The sequence below is a fragment of the Sceloporus occidentalis genome, unplaced genomic scaffold (assembly GCF_023333645.1).
Source record: "Sceloporus occidentalis isolate IW3139 unplaced genomic scaffold, rSceOcc1.0.p SCAF_111, whole genome shotgun sequence".
NCBI classification, from domain to species: domain Eukaryota; kingdom Metazoa; phylum Chordata; class Lepidosauria; order Squamata; family Phrynosomatidae; genus Sceloporus; species Sceloporus occidentalis.
In genome coordinates, this window is record NW_028317091.1 from 3,011,854 (window position 1) to 3,038,571 (window position 26,718).

Below are 26,718 nucleotides of genomic sequence, written 5' to 3' on the forward strand. Positions count from 1 at the left end.
ATTCTATAGGTAACGGATGTATTTCTCTCTCTCTCGCAATATTCTATAGGTAACGGATGCGTTTCTCGCTCGTGAAGTACAGCGCCGTGCGTCGCGGGGTTTACCTCGCGGCTCACCTGTAGCATCTTGTTTCGTCATGAATGACTCTATTGAGGGTATAGGTGCGGGTCGAGGGTAATCTCCGGGCAATGCATATCAGACAGGACTGGAAATCTACAGCGAGAGAAGCACAAAGGGTTAAAGGGAGCAGCGGGGTAATAACACGGCTTAACGAGTCTTAAAAAGGGCCCATAACGCAGAAGCCTAGACCCTGCCGTCAGATCGGCCCGTCCGGCCCCACGTCCAGTCTGCCCTGCGGTAGAGAGTCCAGGTGCATCAGGATGTGATGTCATATTCCCGCACCCACCAGAAGATCTCTGCTCTGAGCCCGCATGCGTTGAGCCAGACCATAAGCATCTCTCCGCTGGGAACAGAATCTTGCATTTTCAAAAGTAACCAATCCCAAAAGTATCAATAAAATATTACGCAGCACAACGGTTTGTTTCAGAGTCTCGTAGAGTTTTTGGGTTTAAAAACTATTTTACTATTTTTGCAATTGCTTTTTTGTGCTATTTTTACAAATCCTGCTAAATGATCCTTGAAAGAAAAGCCTCATGGCGGGGGGGGGGGCTTTGTTTCCTCCCTGTCGTGTTAATCAGAGCCCCCGCTGATGTGTTACCCGCTCTGCTGAGACAAGGCGCCGGGCGCTTTCACTTTCCAGAGACGGAACGTGTCGGTGAGCGTTACACAAAAGCGGGTCTTCTCGGAATCTCCCACAAGCTCTCTAAATCTGATTTAATGCCCCCCCCCAACCCCCGGACTCCGATAAATCGCCTCATCTGCAGCGACAGATTGAGAGAAAACGGGATGAGCCAATAATCTCTGCTCTCAAGCAAAAGAACAAAACGGGGAGGAAAAACACTCCTGCACAACACAATCCCCCCCCCCCCCCCATTACCGGTCACTGAATCTTCGTTAAGCTGCGGGTTTATTGCCCTGCTTTATGCCAGCCGCCGGCGTCCCACCCAAAATATTTACCCCAAGGCCGCCTAACGGAGAACCTGCCTTCCTGCCTCTAGTAAGATGTCCGCCTGGCCGGCTCGGTGAACTCTTTACTACAGGCAGCCTTGGGGTAAATATTATTGGGCACAGCCTTGGGGTAAACCCACAGGGAGGGTTATTTGCAGAAAGTGAACGAATGCGGAAAGATATTTACCCCGGCGGGGTCGATCCCACGGAGCTGGAAGGGCAGATATTCGCGCGAGAGAGAGACTCGTGTACACGGGGAGCGCCGGCCGTCTTACCTTCTCCTTCCTCTTTGAAGGATTTGGGCTGCGACACGGTGAAGCACTGCATCACTTCGTACCGCTGGCGCGCCTCTTGGTTCTCGGCCCCCGCGTCGTCTGGGGGCCGGATCAGCATTCTGCAGTTTAACGTATGGCTGTTCCGCTGGTTGGCTTCCTGGGTCCAGGGACCCCCGTTAACTGCGAGGAACAAAACACAGGATTCGTTATCGCCATATACCACAGCGCTGCACAAATCAACTGCGGAGCTACAAGCGCTGCACAAATCAACTGCGAGCTACAAGATCATTAACCAACCACCATTATATTCTCTTGCTGTATTACCCTTTACCACCTCTGCTGGGAGGCTGTCCCACTTATCTACCTCCCCTCTAAGTAAAAAACTTCCTTCTATTCCATCTCAGCCTCTGTCCCTCTCTCCCCCAAAGCCGGACACATCGAGACCCCTCATTCTTTGCGGAGCCTCCAGCTATTGGGGTAAATGTTAGACGAATTCTTCATTTTAAGATTCACCTTAAATCCTCAGAATGGCTGTAATTAGAGGATTTGGGCACTTTTTTAACCCCTTAAGGACAATGCAATCGTTTAAATAAAGATTATTGATGACGCTCCACGTTCTCTGACCTGCAGACCCTCCAGCCATCGCGGGGACTCTAATGTGCCTTGAAATTTTTCGGTGTACCGCAGAAATCCCCCCACACGCATGAATTTGCCCCTCATTTAAAAGCCCTGCTGAAGATGTATTTGGTGGGGCACACCTCCTTGCACGTGATATACCGTATTTGCTCGATTATAAGACGACCCTGATTATAAGACGACCCCCCAAAATCTGAATATTAACTTAGGAAACAAAGGAAAAGCCTGAATATAAGACAACCCCAAAGGAAAAAAGTTTTACCAGTAAATGTTAATTCATGTAAACTATTTTTTTTAATAAAAGCTATGATTGAGAAAAAGATTTTTTTTGTTTTTATTTCTTGTATTTTCCAACCTGTCCCCCAGTTACGCACATCTGCCCCCAGGCTTGCCACTCCAATATGGCACTGTGGCCCATGATATGCCTTTTAACCCTCTATATGCCACTGTGCCCCATGGTATGCCTTTTGACCCCCTATGTGCCACTCTGCGTCCAGAAATGCCTTATACCCCTATATCCCATTCTGGCATTTAGGGGGTTAAAATGCATATTATGGGGCAGAGTGGCATATAGGGAGGTATAAGGCATTTCAGGAGGCAGAGTGGCATTAAGGGAGTTAAAAGGCATTGTATAGAGCACTCTGCCTCCAGAAATGCCTTATACCACTATATGCCACTCTGGCATTTAGGGGGTTAAAAGGCATATTATGGGGCAGAGTGGCATATAGGGAGGTATAAGGCATTTCAGGAGGCAGAGTGCTCTATTAAATGCCCCCTTAACGCCACTCCAGAAATGCCCTATGCCCCCATTTAACACACACACCCTATACCCCCATTTAACTAACTAACTAACACACACACACACACTCTCTCCCCCCCTCTCTCACCCCCCTTCCCCCGCTCTCCCCCCTCTCTTCCCCCTCTCTTACCGGTGCTTCCAGCCGGGGCAGCGGGTTGACGTCGCCTTCTGCTGCAGCCAGAAGGAGGTGTGGCTAGCAGCGGGGGGTTGTCTGCGTCCGTCGCGTATACTTTCCCCGGCTGTCAGAGATCAGAGTTCCCCGCACCGGGGATGATGGGGGGGGATGGGGGGGGGGGGAGTCGGGTGAGACAGGAGGATCCAGGTCCCCTGCAGCGGTGCGGGGGATCTGGATCTTAGTCTCCTAATCAGACCTCTATTTGAGGTCTGATTAGAAGACGACCCCGATTAGAAGACGAGGGGTATTTTTCAGAGCATTTGCTCTGAAAAAAACCTCGTCTTATAATCGAGCAAATACGGTACTCGCCTCCCTGCAGATGGGGGTGTGAAAAATGCCCCCATCAGCTTCAACAGGATCACTTTCCTGCGGCTGACCGACTATTTCAAGTAGCTAATCAGTGGGCCAAGAGGAGGAGGAGGGCAACTGCAGCAGCAGGGCTGCAGTTTCATTCTTGAAGATTGCATATTAACGTCCTCACAAAGGGTTAGGGTTACTCGCTGGGTACTTAATATGCATTCTTCTATAGCGGGGGGTGTCCAAGGGCATTAACCTGTCCCTTTAAGGCGGAACCCCGACTATCAGATCTGAAGAGTGCAGACAGATCCTGCCCTCGGGACGCGCAGCCGGGGTATATCGAGAGCAGTTGGATCTAACGCTGCAACTAATGTTTATTTTTACAATCGATTAGTTGCCCGATAATTTTTCGATTAATCTGATAAAAAATTTAAATCTTTCGTTTATTTAAAATAGGATGTTAAAAACAGGAGAATAAAAAAACTGAGGAAAATACATTTCTTGTTTTTATTTCCAAACCTGCCCCCCCCAGTTATGCGCATCTGAGCCCAGGCTTGCCAAACTGCCTCCCAGATATGCCTTATACCCCGATATACCCCTCTGCACCCCACAGATATGCCTTATACCCCCAGATATACCCCTGGCCCCCCATATGCCATATACCCCTCTGCACCCCCCAGATATGCCTTATACCCCCAGATATACCCCTGCCCCCCATATGCCATATACCCTCTGCACCCCCCAGATATGCCTTATACCCCCCTATATGCCATTTGATATGCCTTATACCCAGATATGCCACTCTGCTCCCACAAATATGCCTTATACCCCCTGGTATGCCACTGTGCCCTCTGATATGCCTTATAACCGCCTGATATGCCACTCTGCCCCACAGATATGCCTTATACCCCCTATAAGCTATAGTGCCCTCTGCTATGCCCTATACCCCAGAGATGTCATTATGCCCCCCAAATATGTCATACCCCCTATATTCCACCGTGCCCCCAATATGCCTTATAATCCCCTATGTCACTCTGCCCCATAATATGCCTTATAACCCCCTATATGCCTCTCTGCCGGTGAACATCCGCGCGATGCACGTAGACAAACCTCTGCTGCTGGCCGGCATTTTTGCTGGAGCTTCTTTGACTGAGCACCGGAAACTCATGTGACGCCAGTGCTCCATCATAGAAGCCCCAGTGGAAATGCCGGCAATAACGGAGGTTGTCTGCTCGCATCTCACAAACGCCCACCGGCTGCCACCGGCAGGGTCCCCTGCAGCGCTGCGAGTGATCCACCTCTCTGGCAGCCGGTGAACGTTGCACAGACAACCTCTGCCTCCTCTGCTGCTGGCCGGTACTTCTGCTGGGGCTTCTATGGTGGAGCCCCGAAAGGAAAAGGTTCAAATACCAGCATCTGATATACCTTGGGGTATCTAGTTTTTAAAAAAAATATATGTAGATTGAATTATCCAGCTTCAAGTATGCCCCAAATATGGCAGAATGGCAAGATTTGGGAAAAAACATAGCAATAAGCTACTTGTACTTGCCATATAACTTGCAAAAATCAGAAAAACATTGGGTATTTATAAACTCAAGACAAACAATAGAATGTATTTTTTTTTCATTGGATTTTGAAGAGTAAAATATTTTTCAAATAAAAGTCAGAAAAAGTGTTGTTGTTCTTTATGAAATTAGATGACAAGATCAAAAAAATTATTGTCCTGAAGAAAAAATACATATATATAAAACTTGCGTGGGTTCACTAAATGGGAGAGGAGAAAATTACAGCTAAACACGAGCAGCGCCAAAGTGTCAAAACATCCTCGGTCACAAAGGGTAACAAATAATAAAAAATAGTCTGGTCCTTCATGGGTTAATTGGCTTTTAAGTGTAAACAGGGTTTCTTCTCCTGTCCAAGTATCCTCAACATTGTCATCTATTAACAATCTACGAGTATTTCTGTGAAGCATGCGCAACGTCAGAAGAAGCCCTCACTTCTCAACACTGCAGAAAGTCTCCTTGGAACAAACCACTTCGTGTAAGGAGGGGGGGGGGGGGGGGGGGAGTCATGTGGAATAAAACATTTGTGAAAGAGGCAGCTGTGTATTGGCCCTGAGGATATTTGGAACCAGGGCAGAACACCCCTATGGCCCTTGCACTGTGGTACAGCCTGCCCTGACTGTGATGTCATAGTGCTGTGATGTCACAATGCTGTGATGTTCTGTAAAAGCACATCCAGACACTGTGGTTGTTTCAGATTGTGAGCAGTAGCAGTACTGAGCATAACCGTTACCTGTCCACGACAGGGAGCCAAATCGCGATTTCTATTGACTTTGAAAACACAAAATAGGCAGAGATTAAAAGGCCTTCATTCGTGTGACGCAACACCCGGCACATAGGCGCGAGTCTCTGCCCCTGAACATCTTTGACTGACACCCGACAGGTACACGTTTCAGCCGTCATGGAGCGCACTTGCTTCGGCACTCCTGGCCCTCGCACAAGCAGCAGAATAACATTCACGCTGGTTGTGTTTGGCTGGATGCTCTTATGCGGCGGATCTCTACTTTCTGTCTATGGGTTCGCGTCATGCCAGTCCGACAGCTGTATCGCCTACAAGGTGACGGGCCCGGTACTTGCCGGGGTAGGGCTGGCATGTTTAATGATGGCAGAGTTTACTGCCCAACGAGAGAGGAGAAGGAGGGAATTAGAAGGAGACCCGACGGATCCAGATAGCAGCTTCCTCTGCGGCAAAAGCCGGCAGTTTGCGCAGTTCCTGATACTCGGGGTGCTGTTACTGGTTTGCGGGGTAATAGTTTGTATCCCAGGACTTGTGGTACCAGCCTGCAAACCGGCATCCAACACAGACAAACCCACTAAAGTCTGTGCAGCTCACTTAATGCAGATAATCGCACTCACAGTAATGGGCTTGTGTTACTGGCTGGCTGTCTGTGTGAGTAGAAGCCGTCGGGACGGCGACTCTGAGGAGGACCCAGAAGCCTTCAGATATCAGTCGGTTCCAGGACCTGATTGGTCAATGAGCAGGGACCCTCCTTCCTACGACAGCATCGTTTTCGAAAGGGGCGACCATGATTCCGGCGGACGCGGCGGGGAAAATGAACACAACGTTCCAAGACCGTGGGGGCCGATCGTACAAAACAACGACGAGCGTTACCCTTCTGAGCCGCCTCCAAGATACGAGGACATATTCCCTACTCAGCCGGATCCTGAAGAGAGTTCATCATCAGCATCGTATCACTCGGTTTCACAATCATCGGAGTCGAGTGACTATGAGCTCGCACCAGGACCCTAAACGTGGAAAGTCTGAACTATTGGGGGGGGGGTTTTTCTAACATTTCGACTCAGTACAGAGTTTGAGCCGGAAGCGTCACCCAAAACATCGCATCTGACAACATCCAGGTCTGCAGATAAAGGACTGAAATCAGACCGGGTTTTCTGTCAGTGCCGGCACCGTACAGAACGCCTGTCGAAATGTTTTTTTCCCCCCCGTGAGACTTCCACCTTAAATAACGGATAAATAAAATGACATCTTTCCATGGTTGCCCCTCAAACAGTATCTGTGTGTGTTTGTGTGTGTGTGTGCGTTTGTGTGCGTGTTGGATGTACCGCGTGTACGAGGTCACATTACCGTATGGAATCTGTAACATAAATCTCTTACATGTGAAATCAATGAGTTATCTCTGGCTTGGAATCACCTCCAAGATACGAGATATATCCCACCCAGCGCGATCCTCTTCATATTACTCGAGCGACTACGAGCTCGCACCCGGACCGGAAATGCGGGAAGTCAGCGGTTTTAGGTCGGTTTGTAGGAGGATAGATTAGATTTCTGCACTGGGTTTTTCGTTCTCAAAAATAGTTTTCCCCTCCAACATTTCTAGCTCAGTGTTGTCTGTCAGCCGTTCTTCTCCAGGCCGTTTAACTCAACAATGTTGCGTCTTCATTAAAATGCGCCGTGTTTATATATATTTTGCTGCCAAATAGGCGTTACTGCGCAAGCAAGTCCTGGAAACCAAAAAGATGGCGTCTCACCGCGACGCTTGTAGACGTGCTGCGGGGGGGCAATTAGCTCCCTTTCCGTGAATGACCCGCGGCTGCATTACTTACAGGGGGTTGGAGGGGGCGCCCTGCGGCTTCCGTCTCCCGCAGGTAGGCTGTCCATATACCTGGATGGATAAGGCAGCCGCCATGTTTACAGGAGACGCGTTTATCTGTGCTGGTTAGGGACATGTGAAAGTGCTGCCTTCATGTATGTTGTGTGCGTGACTGCGCCATTTAGTGGATACAGCCTGCATACTCCAGGGCACGGTCTGTAACGTATGACATCGATGCGTTAACACGGATGTCGCTCTAGTAGGGCAGCAACTAACGATTATTTTCATTCATTTTCGGATAAAAAGTAAATGTACATTTTTCGTTTATTTAAAATAACTGGATGTTAAAAACAAACGGAAGAATAAATGCATTTCTTGGTTTCTTTCCCAATATTCCCCTCAGTTATGCGCATCTGAGCCCAGGCTTGCCACATTGCCTCCCAGATATGCCTTATACCCCCTGATATACCCTCTGCACCCCACAGATATGCCTTATACCCCCCCTCTGATATGTTTTATACCCCAGATATGCCACTCTGCCCCCCCAAATATGCCCTATACCGCCAGATATGCAACTGTGCCCTCTGATATGCCTTATACCCATATATGCCTTATAACCCTCTATGCCACTCTGCCCCCCAGATATGCCCATCTGCCCCCAAATATGCCTTATACCCCCCTATATGCCACTCTGCACTCCCGCCCAGACTTACCCCCCCCCCCATGCTCCAGACTCCTTGGTGTCTAGTAGGGGGAGCCTGTGAACGTCTGCGTGCTGCACATAGACGGATGCTTCAAGAACCAGATTAAAAACACTCCAGTTGTAGTTTTTTGCCCCCATAACATATCAGCCATTTGTATGATTCTCGCTCTGTTATACGATCTACTAACCCCCCCCCCCCGACTCCTTATCATACGGCCTGTGGGGAACAATAGAATGGCTCAGTCCTTAATCACCCAGCTGGACTCGCTGACTAATGGAAGTCTATGGAGGGAGGGACTTCATTAGTTGTTGCCAGCTTACCGAGAGATTTGGGCAGCAGGTTCTTGACGAACTCCTCGTGGTCTCCCACGTGTAGGATGCTGTAGATGCTGTCCTTCATGAGCTCCTCCTGCTTGTACCCCAGGTAGTTGGTGACGTTCTCCGACACGAAGACGATGCGGCCCTCTTGGTTGACGACGAAGAAGAATCCATCGAGAGCCTGGAAGAGGGGGAGAAACCAGCGATGTCATTAATAGGCCGGGAATCGTGTATCTACTGGATCCCACCGGATCACAAAATGAATTTTTAACACTGAAATAATTAGTCAAGGGCAAACGATCAAACGGACCACCACACACAGAAAGCCTATCACTCCCAGCCGTGGTATAACCACTGCACTCGCTTTAAAAGGGTCCATTGTAACCGTGGGCAACCTGTGGCAGAGCCAGCATTATCCAATCAATTTCCTGTCCTGAGGTTCTCTTCCTTCCCCCTCCCTCAGCCCTTACTAAAGACCCGCCTCAACCAATCAGCAGAGAGAGCTTCTTCTGTCTGCGCGGATATAGGGGATCCCTATGTGGCCTTGAAGAATGGAGGCTGGATTTACCCCGCCGGGGGCACACAGGATGTCACAGCTCTTTGGCCCTACTGGTGGGTGGCTCATATTTAATGGCAGGCACTAGACAAGGCCAGCAACTCCATAAAAAAACAAGAATATTAGCCAAGTGTCTCTGTTTAGTTTGGCCAGTGTCTCTTTTTCCTCCCTGATGCCCCTCTTTTCTAGGAGGTCAGAATGTTTGCGGGGTATGAGGGTATCACAGGGTTCTACGGCCCTAAAAGCCCCGATGTGTATAGAAACAGCAGGGAATGGGTTTATAAATTAAACGGGGTAAATAAAACTCATTCTTCTTCTAAATGCCCCGACCAGTTACACAAATACCCCGCAACGGAGAACAAAGTCACAGAGAGTCTGCGTAAACCCCGCCCCCAGCCACACCCCTTTTATTTAAAGGGACTCCTCTTTGGTGTGCAGCGGCCAGAGGGGAGACAGCGGACATTTCTTAATAAGATTCATTGATTTACAATTCGTTTAGTGCCAAATCAATTTCCCTTTATTAGCGGTTTGCGCGGTAACTATGGCAGCAGCCTATACGGGGGGGGGGCACACACCGTGCTGGTGGTTAATAAATTAACCCCCGGGGGTCCGGCCTTCTCTTTCCTTGGTAAGAAATAAAAATATAAACCAGCTGCAAAATCCCGAGTTCATATTCACATTCCAGCGATGGGAACCGGAACGCTGGATTTACAAAACAGATGGAAAGATCCCGGCCAATCTGCCGTGTCACACGTATCACGAGCCTCCGAGGGGGCCGCGGCCTGAGGGGGTCTATCGCATTAATACAGGGGAACGGACCCCCTGAGAGCACCCCGTGTAATAAACACCTGAGATAAAAACCAGCAGAAGCCAGATAATCGCCCTATTATTTTTATAGAACGATACATTTTTTATTATTCTGTCCTTCAAGGTGTTTTATGCAAATTCGCCTCCGTTTCCCATGATCCCTCAGTGCAGGCGGTATCAGAATCCTTCCGTCAGTCCTAGCAGGAAGTTGGAAGCTGCTTCCTGTTTTCTCCCTCCAGTCAGCCCGAGCAGGAAGTTGTCAGCCGCTTCCTGTTCTCCCCCCCCCCCGCATTGACACAGCGCCAACATATACCACGTAGCAGTGCTGTATGGCGGGTGGTCCACAGGGTTAGCGAGGGGTTAATGTGTGGTGAACATGCCTGTTGTGGTGCTAGAGATCTCCAGAAATACTTACCGGTAATTATTACTAATTATTATGACTCCAGCACCGGGGGATGTCCATCATGGGCCGGATCCCACCGGACACGCAGAATTATTTATTAAATGCGTAGCTCCTGTCAGACACTACCTCTGCCACTTCATCCGGGAGCTCCCTCCATTCATACACTACCCTCTCCGCCTTACGCAAACCTTAAAACCCCGTTGAAGTTGTTGCCGATCCACAAACACCCCCCTCGAGGGGCAGGTCCCGTCTGTTTACAATATGAGAGCCGTGCCGCAAGGTGCTCTTGGCTGGAAAGCCGCACATGTTCCCCCCCAGGCCTCCGATCGGCTATGCTTGCTCTGTGTCTGGCTGGACGCCTAATACAACAGCATGTCATGTACCGCGGTGATTAACAGGCACCGCAGCCGGAACCGCAGCCGGAACCGCAGCCGGAACCGCAGCCGGAACCGCAGCCGGAACCGCAGCCGGAACCGCGAATCTGAACGCCGCTGGAACCGTCAAACAAAATCTCCGACGTCCACGGGAATTAGGGCCTGGTCAGCTTAACCCTGCGACTCCCAACACAGCCCTCCCTTCAGAACATTCCGGACCCAGACATCAAAGCGAAGCGCGAGTGGAACCCCCCCCCCCCCGAGGTGCAGTCATAACGCGGAGAACGCGCACGGTATTTAGTTTAATGAATGGGATATCAGCGGATAGAACGCTGCGGCGCATCAACGAGACAATTTATATATATTTTATTATTATTATTATATGTTATAATTAATATATATTATATATATAACATTCTCTATAAAATAACCATTTTGTGCTCATTTGCCATTATATGCAGCCAACTGCAATGCCGATCCCTGCATTTATAGTTATTCTTATTTTATCCCTCCAAAAACAAACAAAAATTCTCTACAACTTTACTTGGAAACACAGAAATCACGTGACAGAAGTCTGTGCTTTGCTCGTCTGGTCTAAGAGAGTAGTAGATAAGTGGAACAGTCTCCCAGCGGAAGATGGTATTAAACATGCATGGGATAGACATACGGCTCCTGAATCAACGACTGAAATCAATGACTGATTAAGGTTTGAGTCTTTACAGCAGGAGAGACGGGCAACTAGACGGGGGCCGGATGGGGCCGACTGAATCTACGCATCGTATGAGAGGGACCAATGTGGCATGATAGTAACGCGGCACCTGCGTGCACATTAACCCTTAATAATCTGGGAACAAACAAAGGCTGAGCACGTATTTATGTATTATATGAAGGTGTCGCCGTCCCGTTAACGGGCTCCCGGGGGCCGGAACGGATCTCATCGTTTGTAAAGGACAGCCAACGTTTCACTAAGCACCATCTGCGCGTCTCTGTCCGCCTTCCCGGTGAATCACACGCACTCTACGGTTGCTAGGCAACCGTTTCCGGAGCGGTCTCTACGCAACCGTCTCCCACCCGCGGACACATCATGTTATACGGGGCGAAACCCCCCCCCCCCCCAAAACAAAAAGGGGCATAACATAAAAGCCCCAAACACGGACTGCAAACGCTGGGCGAGAAGAGTCGCCCCGCGCCACGTTTACCGGAGCCTTGAACACAATCCTGGTTGCTAAGCAACGGATTATCCAATCCAACGCAAAGACCCGACGCCAACAGCGGCAACCGTTAAGACCGTCCCGCGATAGTATTTCCCATCGCTGGCCGCTTATCCTACGCAACGGATAGAAAGCAGCTTTCTCACGCAACAAAAAAACAAACCTAAAAATAAGAACACCTGTGCGCAAGCAGGTCACCGTGGCTGCGCATCTCACGTGCCAACAATGAGCGTACAGTGAAATACAACACGCCGGCTACACACGCCACTGAAACTTAGCGTGAGTGTGAGTGTGAGAAGCGTCGCGGGGACTTCATCTGTCCCAAATAAAAATAATTTATAAAAAATCTATATATCTGTCATGGAAGCCGGTCCTAAAGAGAAAGCCAAGTGCATGCTGGGAAACGGGATCAGTGATGCGCTTAAACGGTGAAAGTGTTTTTTTTTTTTCCCCCCCAAAACATTTGCAAACTGTATGTCAACTGCCGTGCCGCCGCTGCCCCCAAAACAGCCTTCCCGTGCCGCCGCTGCCCCCAAAACAGCCTCCCCGTGCCGCCGCTGCCCCCAAAACAGCCTCCCCGTGCCGCCGCTGCCCCATTTCCGCCCTTACCTTTCTTGAAGATTTCCCTGGTCCGGGGGCCGGCCAATCACCCCTGGGGCCAACTGCTGCCCCGGCGTGGGGAAAGAGTTTCCTCATACAGGGCTCAGGGGCCACAGCAGTGAGCTGGAGGCCCGCGTTAGGCGGCACCCCCCTGAGTGACACCCGGGGGGACCCCCCCTTTAGGTACGCCTCTGGATGTCAGTGTTATGAAGAAAGATTGATTCTGGTGTACAATGGGCAATCACCATGGCAACAGGACTGCCTCTTATACTTACCCCCCTTGATATAGGGTGGAGGGGGTGCAGAATTTGTTGGGGGTGGGTTGAGCTCTGATTGGCTGAGATGTCGACAGCCTGTAGAAACAATCAGGATCCCAACTGGCTACTCAGGAGTCTCTGTACCAGCCAAATGCTGCCTACCCGTGGGCAGCCTGGAAGTGATAGGAGTTGTTCATAAACCAGTTTTAAGGCCGCGCCCCGCAGCGATCCGCTAGGTTCCAACATACAAACCTCCGTCAGCATCGCCCTCCCAAACCCTGCAACGCCCAGTGTGTGTTTGCCCCAACCACTTCATCTGGACGGCTGCCACAGGTATGTACTACCTATTCCACAGAGGAGAACTGTCAATTTGATGCACTACGTAGAGTCCTGGCAGGCCCCAAATTGGCTGACTAATTAACCCTTTGTGTGCCAAGCACAGCTCACAGACGTCATTGATCCCTTTCCGTCACGCCCCCCCCCCCCCCCCACAATTCATTTCTAGCCAAATTACACGGATGGGAGTCTAAAAAGCAATATGGCCGCCCCAGTGACCAATCCGCTCTCTGCATATATATCATAAAATTAGAAATACACCCCCCTATACATTTACACCCACACCCTCCCCTCTATCACCCCCCCCCCACCCCCTCACACCCCCTAGCACTACGCGCTCCACACACGTGTTTCTATGTATAAGACGTAATCCGCGTACCTCCAGAAGCAGCGGGCCGAGCGACTCCTTCTCGATGACTCCCCCGCTGCTGGACGAGATGTCCGACTTCTGAACGTCGTCGTCCGCTCCGGGAGCCTTCTCTGCAACGAATCAAGAAACCACCGCGGGTCACACGGGGATCGCACGGCACAAAGCGCCCACCAGAAATCATTAATGCGTGGATCTCCAAATACCCCGCGGGGGGGGGGGATAAGACATTTAATAACAGTACAGGAGAGACGTTTATTCCAAAGGAGGAGTTACAACAAGAGACCCGACTCTAACACTAGAGGATCAGAGGCTGAGATGGAATGGAAGTTTACCTTTACTGAGGGGGTGGTGGATAAGTGGAACAGCTTCTCAGCAGAAGGGTAATACAGTGAGGGTATTAAACATGCATGGGGTAGACATACGGCTCCTGAATCTAAGACGAGACCAACGACTGATTAAGGTCTTTACAGAAACGGGCAACGAGACGGGCCAACGGGGGCCGAATGTGTTCTGTGTTTCTGTCACTGCAGGCAGTAATGCTCTTAGTAGCCGGGTCGGGGGATCAGAAGTCCGTCTGAACGGGAAATAAGGGGCCGGAGTGACAGATGTCACGAGATTCCCCAAAAAGCTGCTAAACAAACAAAACTTAAAAAACGCTGAGCTATTTGGTTGTAAATATATCCATCATCCAACCATATGTCAATCAAACTGATATATATATATATTTACTCACAGAGTCCATTGCACACCATTCCAAATATTCCAAGCCCGGTGCTAGTAACCAGCAGTTTCCATACAAAACACTTTCAACGACTGATTAAGGTTTGAGTCTTTACAGCAGGAGAAACGGGCGACGGGGGCCGGATGGGGCCGATCTGCTGGCAAATTCTGTGTTTCTATAAATATAGACCCAAAGCGCTGAAACTACTATCTCCAGAATAACAACTTCCTAATGTATTTAATCCGCTTGGCGACGTAGGAGCGCTGAACCCCGCGGAGCGAGACATGCCCGGCACCCCGAGCCTCGTGACTGCGCATAATTGGGTTTAGCTCCCCGGGCTGCGCAGGCATCAGACAGTACGCAGCATCGCCTGCGGAGGTGAAAGCGTTTAAACCTTGCAGATGGGCGCTTAGCGTAACGGGCGTAAACGCGAAATTTCATTTACGCGACACTCCTTAACCTGCCGTCTCTGAAAGCACTCCATCCAACGCCTCGGAGACAGTCGGGGGGTGCATCACAGAGCGGCCGCCGCTCCGCAGGAGATCCTACCCAACGGATCACGAGAGTAAACCCGAAGATATGCGGTGAGCGCGCTGCAAGGTTAATTTACTAAAGACTGTGTTTGCAGGAGAGCTGCAGTTTCATCTCCCTCAAATGTGAAGCACCGACCCCCTAAAAGGCAGGATTCCGACCCGAAATCAGATTAGAAGTAATGGAAAATAAAGGAACCCCGGCTTGTTACATTATTATTATTATTATCATCCTTTATTTATATAGCGCCAACAGTTTACGCAGCGCTTAATACAAAACATAAAGTCAAGGGGTCTGACAGGACGAGAACCGACAGACTGAGGCAAACCGATGCATTAGGTGGAGAGAGCTCAACTATGAGACTAAGATCCAGATCCCCCGCAGCGCTGCAGGGGACCCGGATCCTCCTGTCTGGTAACCTCCTCTGCTGCCAGGCACTTCCCCCGGGGCTTCTATGACTGAGCACCGGCGTCATAGGAAATAAAAAGAATAAAGATTTTTCTCAATCACAGTTTTTATTAAATATGAAAAAATAGTTTACATGAATTACTATTTACTGGTAAAACTTTTTTCCTATAGGGTCGTCTTATATTCAGGTGAGCTCTGAGCCCAGAATTCCGTTTTAGAACCTTTTGAGAAGACTTTTAAAATCCAATGACTCCTCTGTCTGAAATCAGAAGGATCCGCCACCCGGGGGGAGGTGGGAAGCAGGCTGAATGATTCGGCGGATGCCTGGGGATGATGGGAGTTGCAGGACGTCTCGGCGTGCGGTAAGTAGGCCATCGACGGCGTGCGGTAACGATTATTGACGGCGCGGCCTCTGGTGTTTAACCTTAATGAGCTTTTTCATTGCGAGAAAAAAACGAGACGAGGGAGAGAAAGAAACCCGAGGAGAGCAAAACCTCGCCGATTAGCAATTAGCGCACCCGGGGAGCGCGTAACGCAAGAGCCCCGACGCCGTTACATCATGCCGGGCACGGGGGGGGGGGGGCGGCATTACCAATCTATGTTTAGCCACATAAATCAGCCGCTCTTTCATTCCTGAGCGGCGGGGGTCCGGCTCGGCGGCTTTTAAATGGAGCGATTCAGCTTTCTGAATACCTGAAATTAGCGCAATGCTACACGGATACGGAAGACTGGAGGGTGGGGGGGGGATTGGGGTTGGGGGCCATGACACGCGTGTCGGGGACTCTGCTCAGTACGGCGACACGTCTGAGATCAGCATACACGGCGACGCTTGCTTCGGGTTATGGGGCACAGCGTTACAGAAAGGGTACCCGGGGGAGGGGGCACGATCGGAGGGGTAGGACGGCATTACAGAAAGGGTACTGGGGAGGGGGGGGGGAATCCTGAGAAATGCCCCAATAAAACATAACCTATGGGGACTGTCAGCTGGCTACCTGCTCTTCTAGATTGTTAGCTCCTTTGACCAGGGCCGTCCTCACCTTGTTTCTGTAAGTCCAAAGCATTATATAGTGCGTGCGGCATCATATATATCGGTAATAAACATTCCCTATTTACCCGTAACGAATAAAAGGACGGATCTGCTTAACGGAGCGTACAGCGGATGAACGGCTCTCCTTCACCTGACTGCTCTCCACATACACGAGGAGCGAGGCGGTGACCGAAGGGTTACGGGAGAGCCCTCTGTTATGCGTATTAATTGGGAAATGGTAATTAGCCGAAGCGGTGTTGGACGGACGCCCAGGTGAGTGCAACTCGGCAAAACCACAAACCAGCATACGGCCTCCTGTATACATATTACTCGGGGAGCCGGGCGCCACGCATACTATAGATGTCCGAATAGATTGCAAGCTCACACGAGCAAGCCCTTCCTTGCTCATCTCCTGGCATCGGCCGTAGTATTTACTGCGGGGAAATCACACGGGAAGCCGGGGGTTAAAGGGGCAACCCAGCAATACTTTGAGTTTCATGCACTTCTGCTTCAAGCAGCCTCATGGCCAGCGACCCGCGCCGACAATATACATCCGACACCTACAGAAACGGCTGATGGGAGTGATAAAGGGCCGCTGGAACCCAGGAGTGATGGGAGTGATAAAGGGCCGCTGGAACCCAGGAGTGATGGGAGTGATAAAGGGCCGTTGGAACCCAGGAGTGATGGGAGCGATAAAGGGCCGTTGGAACCCAGGAGTGATGGGAGTGATAGAGAGCCATTTATTTGTCGCCGTACCGGCAGGGGTTAATTCCCCTCCACGGCTAGGAGCAGCTTATTCTGAATACATTCATGGTGGGAGGATGAATAAACGGAGACTCCTGTGACATTTGCTGATTATTGGCGGGGTCCGGAGGAATTAGTCTGTCACCGTATTTACATGTTAAAGGGCTGATTAGTTTAACATGAAAAGAGAACGCGCGGCCCTTGGACCCTCGGCCCTGCGTGACTCCGGCTGAACCCGTGTGTTAAAAAGGTCATCCCCCATTTGCTTAATCCGTGCGTCCGAACACCTGGCGGATGCCGCGTTTCACCTACGGATGAGGCTTCATCTCAGCCGAGCCCCAAACAGAGAGCTTTTCCCACCGAAACACGGACAGCGGCCCCCGCCACGTGCATTACCCGACGACGCGGACTTCCGGCAAATTTAGGATTTAGGCTCAAAAGCAAAGAAGTTCCCCCAAACTCAAAATGAGTTGGGGTCACTCGGGGCGTCTTGGGTTTGTCCTGGGTTATTATTGACCGCTTAGGCTTTTTTCCCAGTTCTTCTGCAGATCGAGCCTATGGTGGGAAACGGCCCCATCGACCTTTCTTGGACTACCCGTTCATCGGTCTCCTCCATAATCATCAAGCTTCCAGCAACGTCCTCAATGGCGTCCAACTCCGAAACGTCAACGCAGGAGGAGCTCGCGCTCGTTTAGGTCGGTCCTCATTCACCTTTCACGGTATGGATGGGGCAGGAGAGAGGGGGCTCCCCCACCAAAGGAACCGCCAACGCCCCAAGGAGACGGCTGTGACGTTCATGGCCGCCATGGGTCCAAAAGGAGACAATAAGGAGTCGGTGAAGCCGACACAGGCATCAGTTGCTCCGAGAACCCCAAAACGCCTTCGAGGTGGCACTGAAGGAGCTTCTCTATCTGTCCGATGTGGGGGGCCACCTGGTTCTTCTGAAGGGCACGGCGTGAACGCGTCACATCGAATAATCCGGCTCAGATTACACCTTTTCAATGAAAACATCGATTCCGGAGGAGGAACGGCCGCCGAATCCTTATATTCATGCCTTCCCATAATAGTAAATAGTCATAAAAATACAGCCGGATCCACCTGCCGGCTGAAGCTCATCACGCCGAGGCAGAAGCTCACTGTCTCTGTAACATCACACGACCCGGGGAACATTCCTCGTTCGAAGTAACGCGGCCCTTTATTCCCCCAGAGACCAAAAACGGTGGATTTCAGAAAATTCTCGTAACTGGACAGTTTAGGTTCTCCTGGGAAGAAGAGGAGCAGAAAGCCCCCCCCCCCACACCCCCGGCTCCTCCGCCAAAGAGATGGGGACATGATGGTCCCAGATTCCGTGGACGAGATTAAAGACACACAGAACAGATTGCAAGCTCTTTTACGAGGAGTCGAAGGACTATTAGAGCCGGCAGCGCCCCCGGGATTACTACAGACATCTATAGGGTAACGTACAGGCTCGGCCGGAAGCTACGGCACATGTGACGTATGTTCCAAGACACGCCTGTCACATGTGTACGGATTATAGGAATGCACTTATGACCGGGAAGGAATGTTTCCCGCTAGTCCGGAGGGAGGAATGCCGATTCGCTTCCACCATGCGGACCGGCCGAGCCGATTGGACGGACAGCCCGCAAGGACGTGTGTCCTTGGCAGATTGTGACATGTGTCACATGACAGATTACACGCGGTTTCATACGGGGACATACGCGACACCCCAGAGCGACGATCTAATCCTATTAACACTTTCAGCAGCGCGATCGTTAATGTAAAGAAGAAAGTAACAAAGGAGTTCATTGGATCTTCCTTAAGGGGCACTCCGGGCACTTTAATGCATACGGCGCCCCCCCCCCCACTGCAAACGCATGGAGAGATCATCGCAGCACAGAAAGGGTTAAGAGAACGTGGAACGGCCGTCCAAAGGCCAGGCGACACGTTACATGTGACTTCACACGTGACGGAACGCACGCTCCGTGCAGCCACTAGCCGGACAGGGGAGGAAAAAACGGCGCGGCCTCAAAACCGGAGCCGTGTACCCCACGTCACCCCCGATATTAATATTAACCCTTTAACCGACAGCTTCAAAGATCTTTGGAGGTCATCAAGGCTTGGCTCGCGCACCCCACACCGACACCAAATCAGACCTAAACTCCCATCAATCTCAGTCACGTTACGACACAAGACCGCATACAGCCGGCAATGGCTTTAACTAAATCGCCCCTTTCTTTAGATAAATGTATGAATCCGCCGCCCGGCAGAGGCACCCAAACTCAGCTAGTGTTTTTATAATCAAAACTTATTCTAAATTACAAAGAAAAAAAAACAAACAAACAAAAAAAAAGCCTTTTCCCCTGAATCTGCATTTTATTCCCGGGGAAGTTTCGGTGGAAGTTCTGGCAGCAGGTGAAGTCCTTATAATTTATAGATGACGGAGCGGAAATAAACCCAATTTACAGGATCCGCTCCCCGAGCGCCAGCCCTACTTCTAGCGGAAAGCTCAGCGGTCCTCACGCTGCAGAACAGTAACCCCTTCAACACGAGGCGCGGGCAACGCTCTGCAGGCAGAGAATGAGGAAAAAGGACGGCCAAGAAGCTTTATTTTAACGGAAAACAAAAGCTAGGATTTTCCAAGAATAAACGCATTAGAGTTTATTCCGCCCCAATCGTGCCCCGCGCAGACCCTGATCCTGTTTAACAGGCTTTCAGAAGAGTTGAGAGTCACAATTTCTCCCCCCCCCCCCCCAGTTTTTAAAGCATTTGCTTCGGTGAATACAGAAGCGCAATAAAAAGGGCCGATCCCTTTAATAACCCTATATTATATATTTGATATTTAATCACCTTAAATATCCCTTTAACCCGATCCCTACACAATGATATAAAAAATCCCTATATTTATTTAATTTTAATATTTTAGATAATATTTTATTAAATATTAATATTTAAACGTTCCCTTTAATATATTAATACCGCTCTAATTTCATGTTATTATATAATATTTGATATTTGAATATATTGTATATTTAAATGTCCCTTTAATCCGATCCCTGTAATCCCTTTTCACAGCGCGACGATTTATTGGGCTCTGGAACCGGATAGCGCTGAAGCGGGGCCAGCTCGGGCGAGTGGCCGGGGTTTATTAATATACCCGCCGGCGGGGTGTTATGTAATAGAACGTGGCGTTATGTTCACAGCGGCACCCACGTGCGCTTCTGATTTATGGAAAGAGCCTATTACCAGCTCGGCGGGGCGGCTGACTGTTTAAACGCAGACCTGTTGGCGGAGGGCCTGTGGCTGCTGGAATCGGGGAAAACATCCACTGACAATTCGCTTTTGCTTTAGAGCTGCAGTCCCACTGCCGCTGTGGGATTAACTAACTAAACGCAGCATTAGAAACAAACCCCCCCAGTCCGGTCCGATTCACAACCCCTTCCTCAGGAGCTCTTTTTTTTTTTTTTTTTTTTTATCAAGCAAGATTTTACCCCCTTTGTTATTTTTTGCCGGGAACACCTAAATTGTCTTGTGACGTTGAACACAGAACACCAATAGGCTGTTGCCATAGAAACTTAAGAGGCTTGTTTTGCCTCAGAAGCCACCCCCGACTAATAGTTATCGGCCCGCGCCGACCGCTGCCTCCCCCAAGCATTAATTGCACGCAGCCCTGATTGGTATTGATTGATATAGCGCCGCCATAATCCACAGCGCAGTACAACAGGGGACACGCAACCAGATTCCTTGCCATCTCCCCGAGGCGGCCGTCTCTCTGCCCCGGCGGATGTTTGGTGGGACCTGCGCAGACTCTCAGGGCCAACGGGCAGATTCTTAGGGTGTTGGGGGAAAGAGAGACCCCTGGGATTAAACGGGGAGACTCTGGGGGTCTTGTGGAGAATGAAGATTTTCCTGTGAAATACTGGACAGATCCCAAGGGTCCCGAACTCTAGCAGGCCCATCGCACAGCGCTATGGAATATGCGGGTGCTATACAGAACAAGAAGAAGCAGCTTGCGTTCTTCCAACGGAAGGGACATGAAATGGTTAAAATGATACACACGCCGCGCACGTTCTAACGGGTTCCATTTTACCTGAGTCAGGAAAGAAACAGAGATGGCCACCGCAGCCAGTGCGGTCCACACGGGGAGGAAAAATACTCGCGTAGCAGATTCTCGCTGCCTGCGGCTCCCGTTTCTTTATTTGTAGTTCTCGTGAAGACCCGGGGCAGTTAAGATCTACCCCCCCCTTATTTATCACACGGTGCCGGAGGTTGCTCGAAAAGCTCATCCTCATCACTGCGAGCCAGACACGGGAGGCCTGGGAACGAGCGGCCCGGCCCGGCCCTTCCCGCTGGCTCCCGTCCCCTGCCTTGGCAAGAGAAAGCGAGGATCCTGCCACATCCACGAGCGCGGCCCCCGCCTGCCAACTGTACATTACGGCAGCTGGAAGCCCACCAAAGCCGTCCGGCTTCACACAGAGCCCGGCCCATCCCCGGCCCCCACTACCCTACCCGCAGATAAACACGAAACACGCGGGCCGCACAGAAGCCGGAACCAGAGACGGAGAGGAGGAAAAACCCCTCGACGGAGCCAAAAAAAAATGTGAAAAAAGCTCTCCGGTGTTTGAAGTCTAAAAATACAGATTCCAGCCACAAAAACACGAAAATAACAGCGAGAAGCCCCCCCCGCGCTTCGCAGAGACGGGATACGGAAACCCCCGCGCGCTTCACAGCCATCTACATAAACTCCACGGCCGCTACACAAAGCGGAGAAGCTAATTTTATGTGTTTTTCAGGGTACTAAAACTGAACAGCCTCCCAGCAGAAGTGGTAGAGGGGTAATACAGATGAGGGTATTAAAACATGCATGGGATAGACATACGGCTCCTGAATCTAAGACGAGACCGACGACTGATTAAGGTTTTGAGTCCTTACAGCAGGAGAAACGGGGCGACTAGACCGGGGGCCGGATGGGGCCGGCATATCCAGCATTTTTTATTTAATTAGTGAATCATTTATTGCTAACATGAAATCACCTCGAAGCAAACAAATCTGGCATAACGGTCTGACTCAACGCGGACAGCCTCAGGTTATTATAAGTGAGTGTATACATGAACCGTTCAAAAGTTTGGGGTCTGTTTTTGAAAGAAAAGCTAATTTTCACCATTAAAATAACATGAGATGGATCAGGAATCCAGCGCAGACGGGGTTAATGCTGTAAATGACTATTGTAGCTGGAAACGGCAGTTTTTTAATGGAATCTCTTCATAGGCGTACAGAGACCCTTTATCACTCCCATCACTCCTGTGTTCCAATGGCCCTTTATCACTCCCATCACTCCTGTGTTCCAATGGCCCTTTATCACTCCCATCACTCCTGTGTTCCAATGGCCCTTTATCACTCCCATCACTCCTGTGTTCCAATGGCCCTTTATCACACCAATCACTCTGTGCTCCAATGGCCCTTTATCACTCCCATCACTCCCATGCCACAGTGCTGTGCAATTTAAAGCTGCTGTCCCATATACTCTGTTGACGTTAACACTTTTGTAACTTAGTATTTGATTTGTATAGCGCCATCATATTCCGTAGGGCTGTACAAAGGGGGTACCCAGGACATAACGTATTAAAAAGGTAAGCAGGGGTCCGGCTCTTCCCATCTTTAATGAACTAAATACGGCACCCCTCCTCCCGCCCAGCGCCCAGAGCCTTCTCGTAAAGAATGATTTAATCACTTATTGCATCACACGAGAGGCGGAACATTAACGGCAAAAAACCTTTTTCGGATCCATCGTTTTATTCCTCCCGCTGAAGATTTAAATCACACAGAAGCAGACCCCCCCCCCCCCCCAAGGAGTTTATACTGTATCAGCCCACCAGTGTCTGCTTTGGTGTCACATGACAGTTAAGCGTTCCCGGCAAAATTAAAAAAGAGAATGTTCTTTATACAACGAAACCATTATTTCGGGGGGGGGGGGGGGGGGGTCGGGCGTTCGGCGGGACCACGAATGGTGGCTGTGATTCTGGAATTTAAACGGCCCGTTACTTGGCATTATTGTTTTTAAGGGAGGTTAAACCCACCGAGGTCACGGATCTCCCGGGGGGCCGCCGGCCGGCACCCGGACCTTCCTCGAGCCGCACTCCCCCCTCTCTACTCGCCCCTGCGCGGGCTCACTCACCTTGCTGCTTCTTCCTCAGCTGCTGGATCTGGTCCATCCTCTTGATGAGGATCTTGCATTTGTCCGGCTTCACGCTCAGGCTGTCGATGTCCGCGATGTTGGCCGACAGCAGCTCGGCGAGCTCCTCCAGGTATTTGTTCTCCTGCTCCCGCCTGCGCTTCTCGGTGCTGAAACCACAAAAAGGAGAGCGGTGAGCATACTGCCGGCGGCACCGACCAGCGCCGAGCCCCTGTGAGCCGGCGGTATCCCCCAGTGATATCACAGACGTGCGAACCCTAAACACAGCCTGATCCCCGCACGACTCCTGCGGTTCACAGCCGACGTTGGCATCACTGGAAGACCACCCACGCTGTGAGGCGCATCACAGCGTCTTCCCCGCTCCACGGAGAGCTGAGCGGTTTCTGGAAGAACGCTCGCGGGTCTGGTTTAGTGAACGCGGCCCTCGGGGATTAAAGATACGGAACCTGTGCCTCGGAACGGCCTCCTCGGGCCGCCTATGTCAGAGGTCCCCCTGTATGCGTCGCGCTGTAACGAGTATCCCCCATTATTATTGTTTTATTTTATTGTATTTTTTTTATTCACCTGATTTTGCTAATTATTACTATGATGTTTTTCTTTTATCGTATTTTTATTTGTTGTTCCATCAGATTATTGTAGTAATCATGTTTCCATCTTCATTTTTGTTTAGTATTTCTTTCTATTTGTATTTGACTTTTATTTCACCCGATTCTTGTATTAATTAATTATTATTATTTATTATTATTATTTATTATTATTATGGGTATCTGAACCCCCTTTAATGAGCACATGGGGGGGTATAACGATATGGCACAAGGGTAAGTGGTACAGATCCTGGACGGACACGGTGGCTGAGGAGTACGCAGGGGGATGGAGTGCAAGCTCCTGGGGTTTCAGATTTCAGTGAAATGAAAGCTGCAGGACTCACCGTGGCCAATGACCTACTTCCACGGAGGACTTTACACAACCCCGGAGTCTTATTAAACAGGGCACGGCGTGGAGGGGCAGATAGATCAGTCTGTAACAGGGATGAGCACCTTCTGTCACTACTATAGCCATCGTGCTACTGGAGACTACAACACCCATCATGCTCTGCCAAAGGGCTCCGGCTACCAGGAGCTACGAAGCCCATCATATTACAGCCACAGGTATTCACTGCAATTCCCACTATGCTTTCCTGCTGCTGTGGATCACCACTCCTATCACACTGGCATAGAGCCTGCGTTATAGGAAAGTTTTACATGCCATGCCAGCTGGCGCCAGTCACGCAGTGCTCCCCGGCAGCGGGCGCCAGTCACGCAGTGCTCCCCGGCAGCGGGCGCCAGTCACGCAGTGCTCCCCGGCAGCGGGCGCCAGTCACGCAGTGCTCCCCGGCAGCGGGGCGCCAGTCACGCAGTGCTCCCCGGCAGCGGGCGCCAGTCACGCAGTGCTCCCCGGCAGCGGGCGCCAGTCACGCAGTGCTCCCCGGCAGCGGGCGCCAGTCACGCAGTGCTCCCCGGCAGCGGGCGCCAGTCACGCAGTGCTCCCCGGGCAGCGGGCGCCAGTCACGCAGTCCTCCCCGGCAGCGGGCGCCAGTCACGCAGTCCTCCCCGGCAGCGGGCGCCAGTCACGCAGTCCTCCCCGGCAGCGGGGCGCCAGTCACGCAGTCCTCCCCGGCAGCGGGCGCCAGTCACGCAGTGCTCCCCGGCAGCGGGCGCCAGTCACGCAGTGCTCCCCGGCAGCGGGCGCCCAGTCACGCAGTGCTCCCCGGCAGCGGGCGCCAGTCACGCAGTCCTCCCCGGCAGCGGGCGCCAGTCACGCAGTGCTCCCCGGCAGCGGGCGCCAGTCACGCAGTGCTCCCCGGCAGCGGGGCGCCAGTCACGCAGTCCTCCCCGGCAGCGGGCGCCAGTCACGCAGTCCTCCCCGGCAGCGGGCGCCAGTCACGCAGTCCTCCCCGGCAGCGGGGCGCCAGTCACGCAGTCCTCCCCGGCAGCGGGCGCCAGTCACGCAGTCCTCCCCCGGCAGCGGGCGCCAGTCACGCAGTCCTCCCCGGCAGCGGGCGCCAGTCACGCAGTCCTCCCCGGCAGCGGGCGCCAGTCACGCAGTCCTCCCCGGCAGCGGGCGCCAGTCACGCAGTCCTCCCCGGCAGCGGGCGCCAGTCACGCAGTGCTCCCCGGCAGCGGGCGCCAGTCACGCAGTGCTCCCCGGCAGCGGGCGCCAGTCACGCAGTGCTCCCCGGCAGCGGGCGCCAGTCACGCAGTGCTCCCCGGCAGCGGGCGCCAGTCACGCAGTCCTCCCCGGCAGCGGGCGCCAGTCACGCAGTCCTCCCCGGCAGCGGGCGCCAGTCACGCAGTCCTCCCCGGCAGCGGGCGCCAGTCACGCAGTCCTCCCCGGCAGCGGGGCGCCAGTCACGCAGTCCTCCCCGGCAGCGGGCGCCAGTCACGCAGTCCTCCCCGGCAGCGGGCGCCAGTCACCCAGTGCTCCCCGGCAGCGGGGCGCCAGTCACCCAGTGCTCCCCGGCAGCGGGCGCCAGTCACACAGTGCTCCCCCGGCAGCGGGCGCCAGTCACACAGTCCTCCCCGGCAGCGGGCGGGGGCGCCAGTCACACAGAGGTGTGTTGTACTGCACTAAGGAATATGATGGTGCCATATCAATAAGAAATCAAAGGAAAGGAAGCCACCTGATCCCAGCCAAGCCTCAAAACCTGGCAGGGGCAACATTCCCGGAGATGAAGGGCTAGCCAATTCCCGGCCATTACTGTGGAAAGGAGGAAGAATGCATCCCAGTCATTTATTAAAGGCCTGTCCGCAGGGGCCGGCAAGAAGGGAACTGCAAGCACGCTAATGCAAGTTACACAATCCCATCAGGAATCCGCTCACAGAGGAGACCTGTTGCCGTGACAACTCACAAGCGAAGCGAGGAACGGATCAATTTTCCTTACATAAACAGTCGTCTACGGGGTCGGGGGAGAGAGCTGCGCATGGACAAGGAAAAAGAACTCCCATCACGCTGTACACTTAACCCACAGGGCAGGAGCGCATTTATTCCAAAGGAGGAGAAATGTTTCAAGAGGCCAGAAGGCAACACTAGAGGAACGTAAGGAGGACTTACTTTACCGAGAGAGTGGTAGATAAGTGGAGCAGCCTGCCATTAGAAGTGCTGAAACAAACCTTAGTCGTTGGTCTCGCCTTAGATTCAGGAGCCGTATGTCTATCCCATGCATGTTTAATCCCCTCGCTGTATTACCCTCTACCACATCTGCTGGGAGGCTGCTCCGCTTATCTACCCACCCTCTCGGTAAAGTAAAAAGCAACACAACACGCTCCTGGAAGAGACTTGCGTGGCGCGGCCGGCAGGAGACACTCACTTCTGGAGGACGTCACATGGCGGGGCTTTCCTCTTGCGCTCCTGGCTCGCAGGGTCGGCGGAGCTGTCCCCGAGGCTACTCATTTTTGATCTCTTTCACACCTGTTGGCGGAAGAGGAGAAGAGTTAGGAAAGCGGATAACGAGGCCGCCGTCAGCCCGCTATTACCATCACCGCTACAGCTTAACACATACACTCTCCCTCGACAACGTTCTGTGGCTGGGAGGCTTTTCCATTTATCCACTACTCTCTCACTACAGTACAGCTTCCTTCCATTGCATCTATTAACACCACACTGCTTCTCTCTGGCCTCTGTCACCCAGACTCCCCGCCGCGCATACACTGGGTAAATATAGAATAAAATGATTAATAAAAATACACACAATACTTTATTTTTTTTATATTAATTTTACTTGTAAGATTTTTTTTTTAAACCTACAAGTTGCTAAATGCG

At 51.6% G+C, this 26,718-nt stretch overlaps 1 pseudogene; it reads right to left on the reverse strand.

The window, feature by feature from the left end:
• Positions 1–26,349, reverse strand: part of LOC149283154 (nuclear receptor coactivator 1-like) — a 48,571-nt pseudogene extending 22,222 nt beyond the window's left edge.
• Between the last annotated feature and the right edge of the window lie 369 nt (positions 26,350–26,718).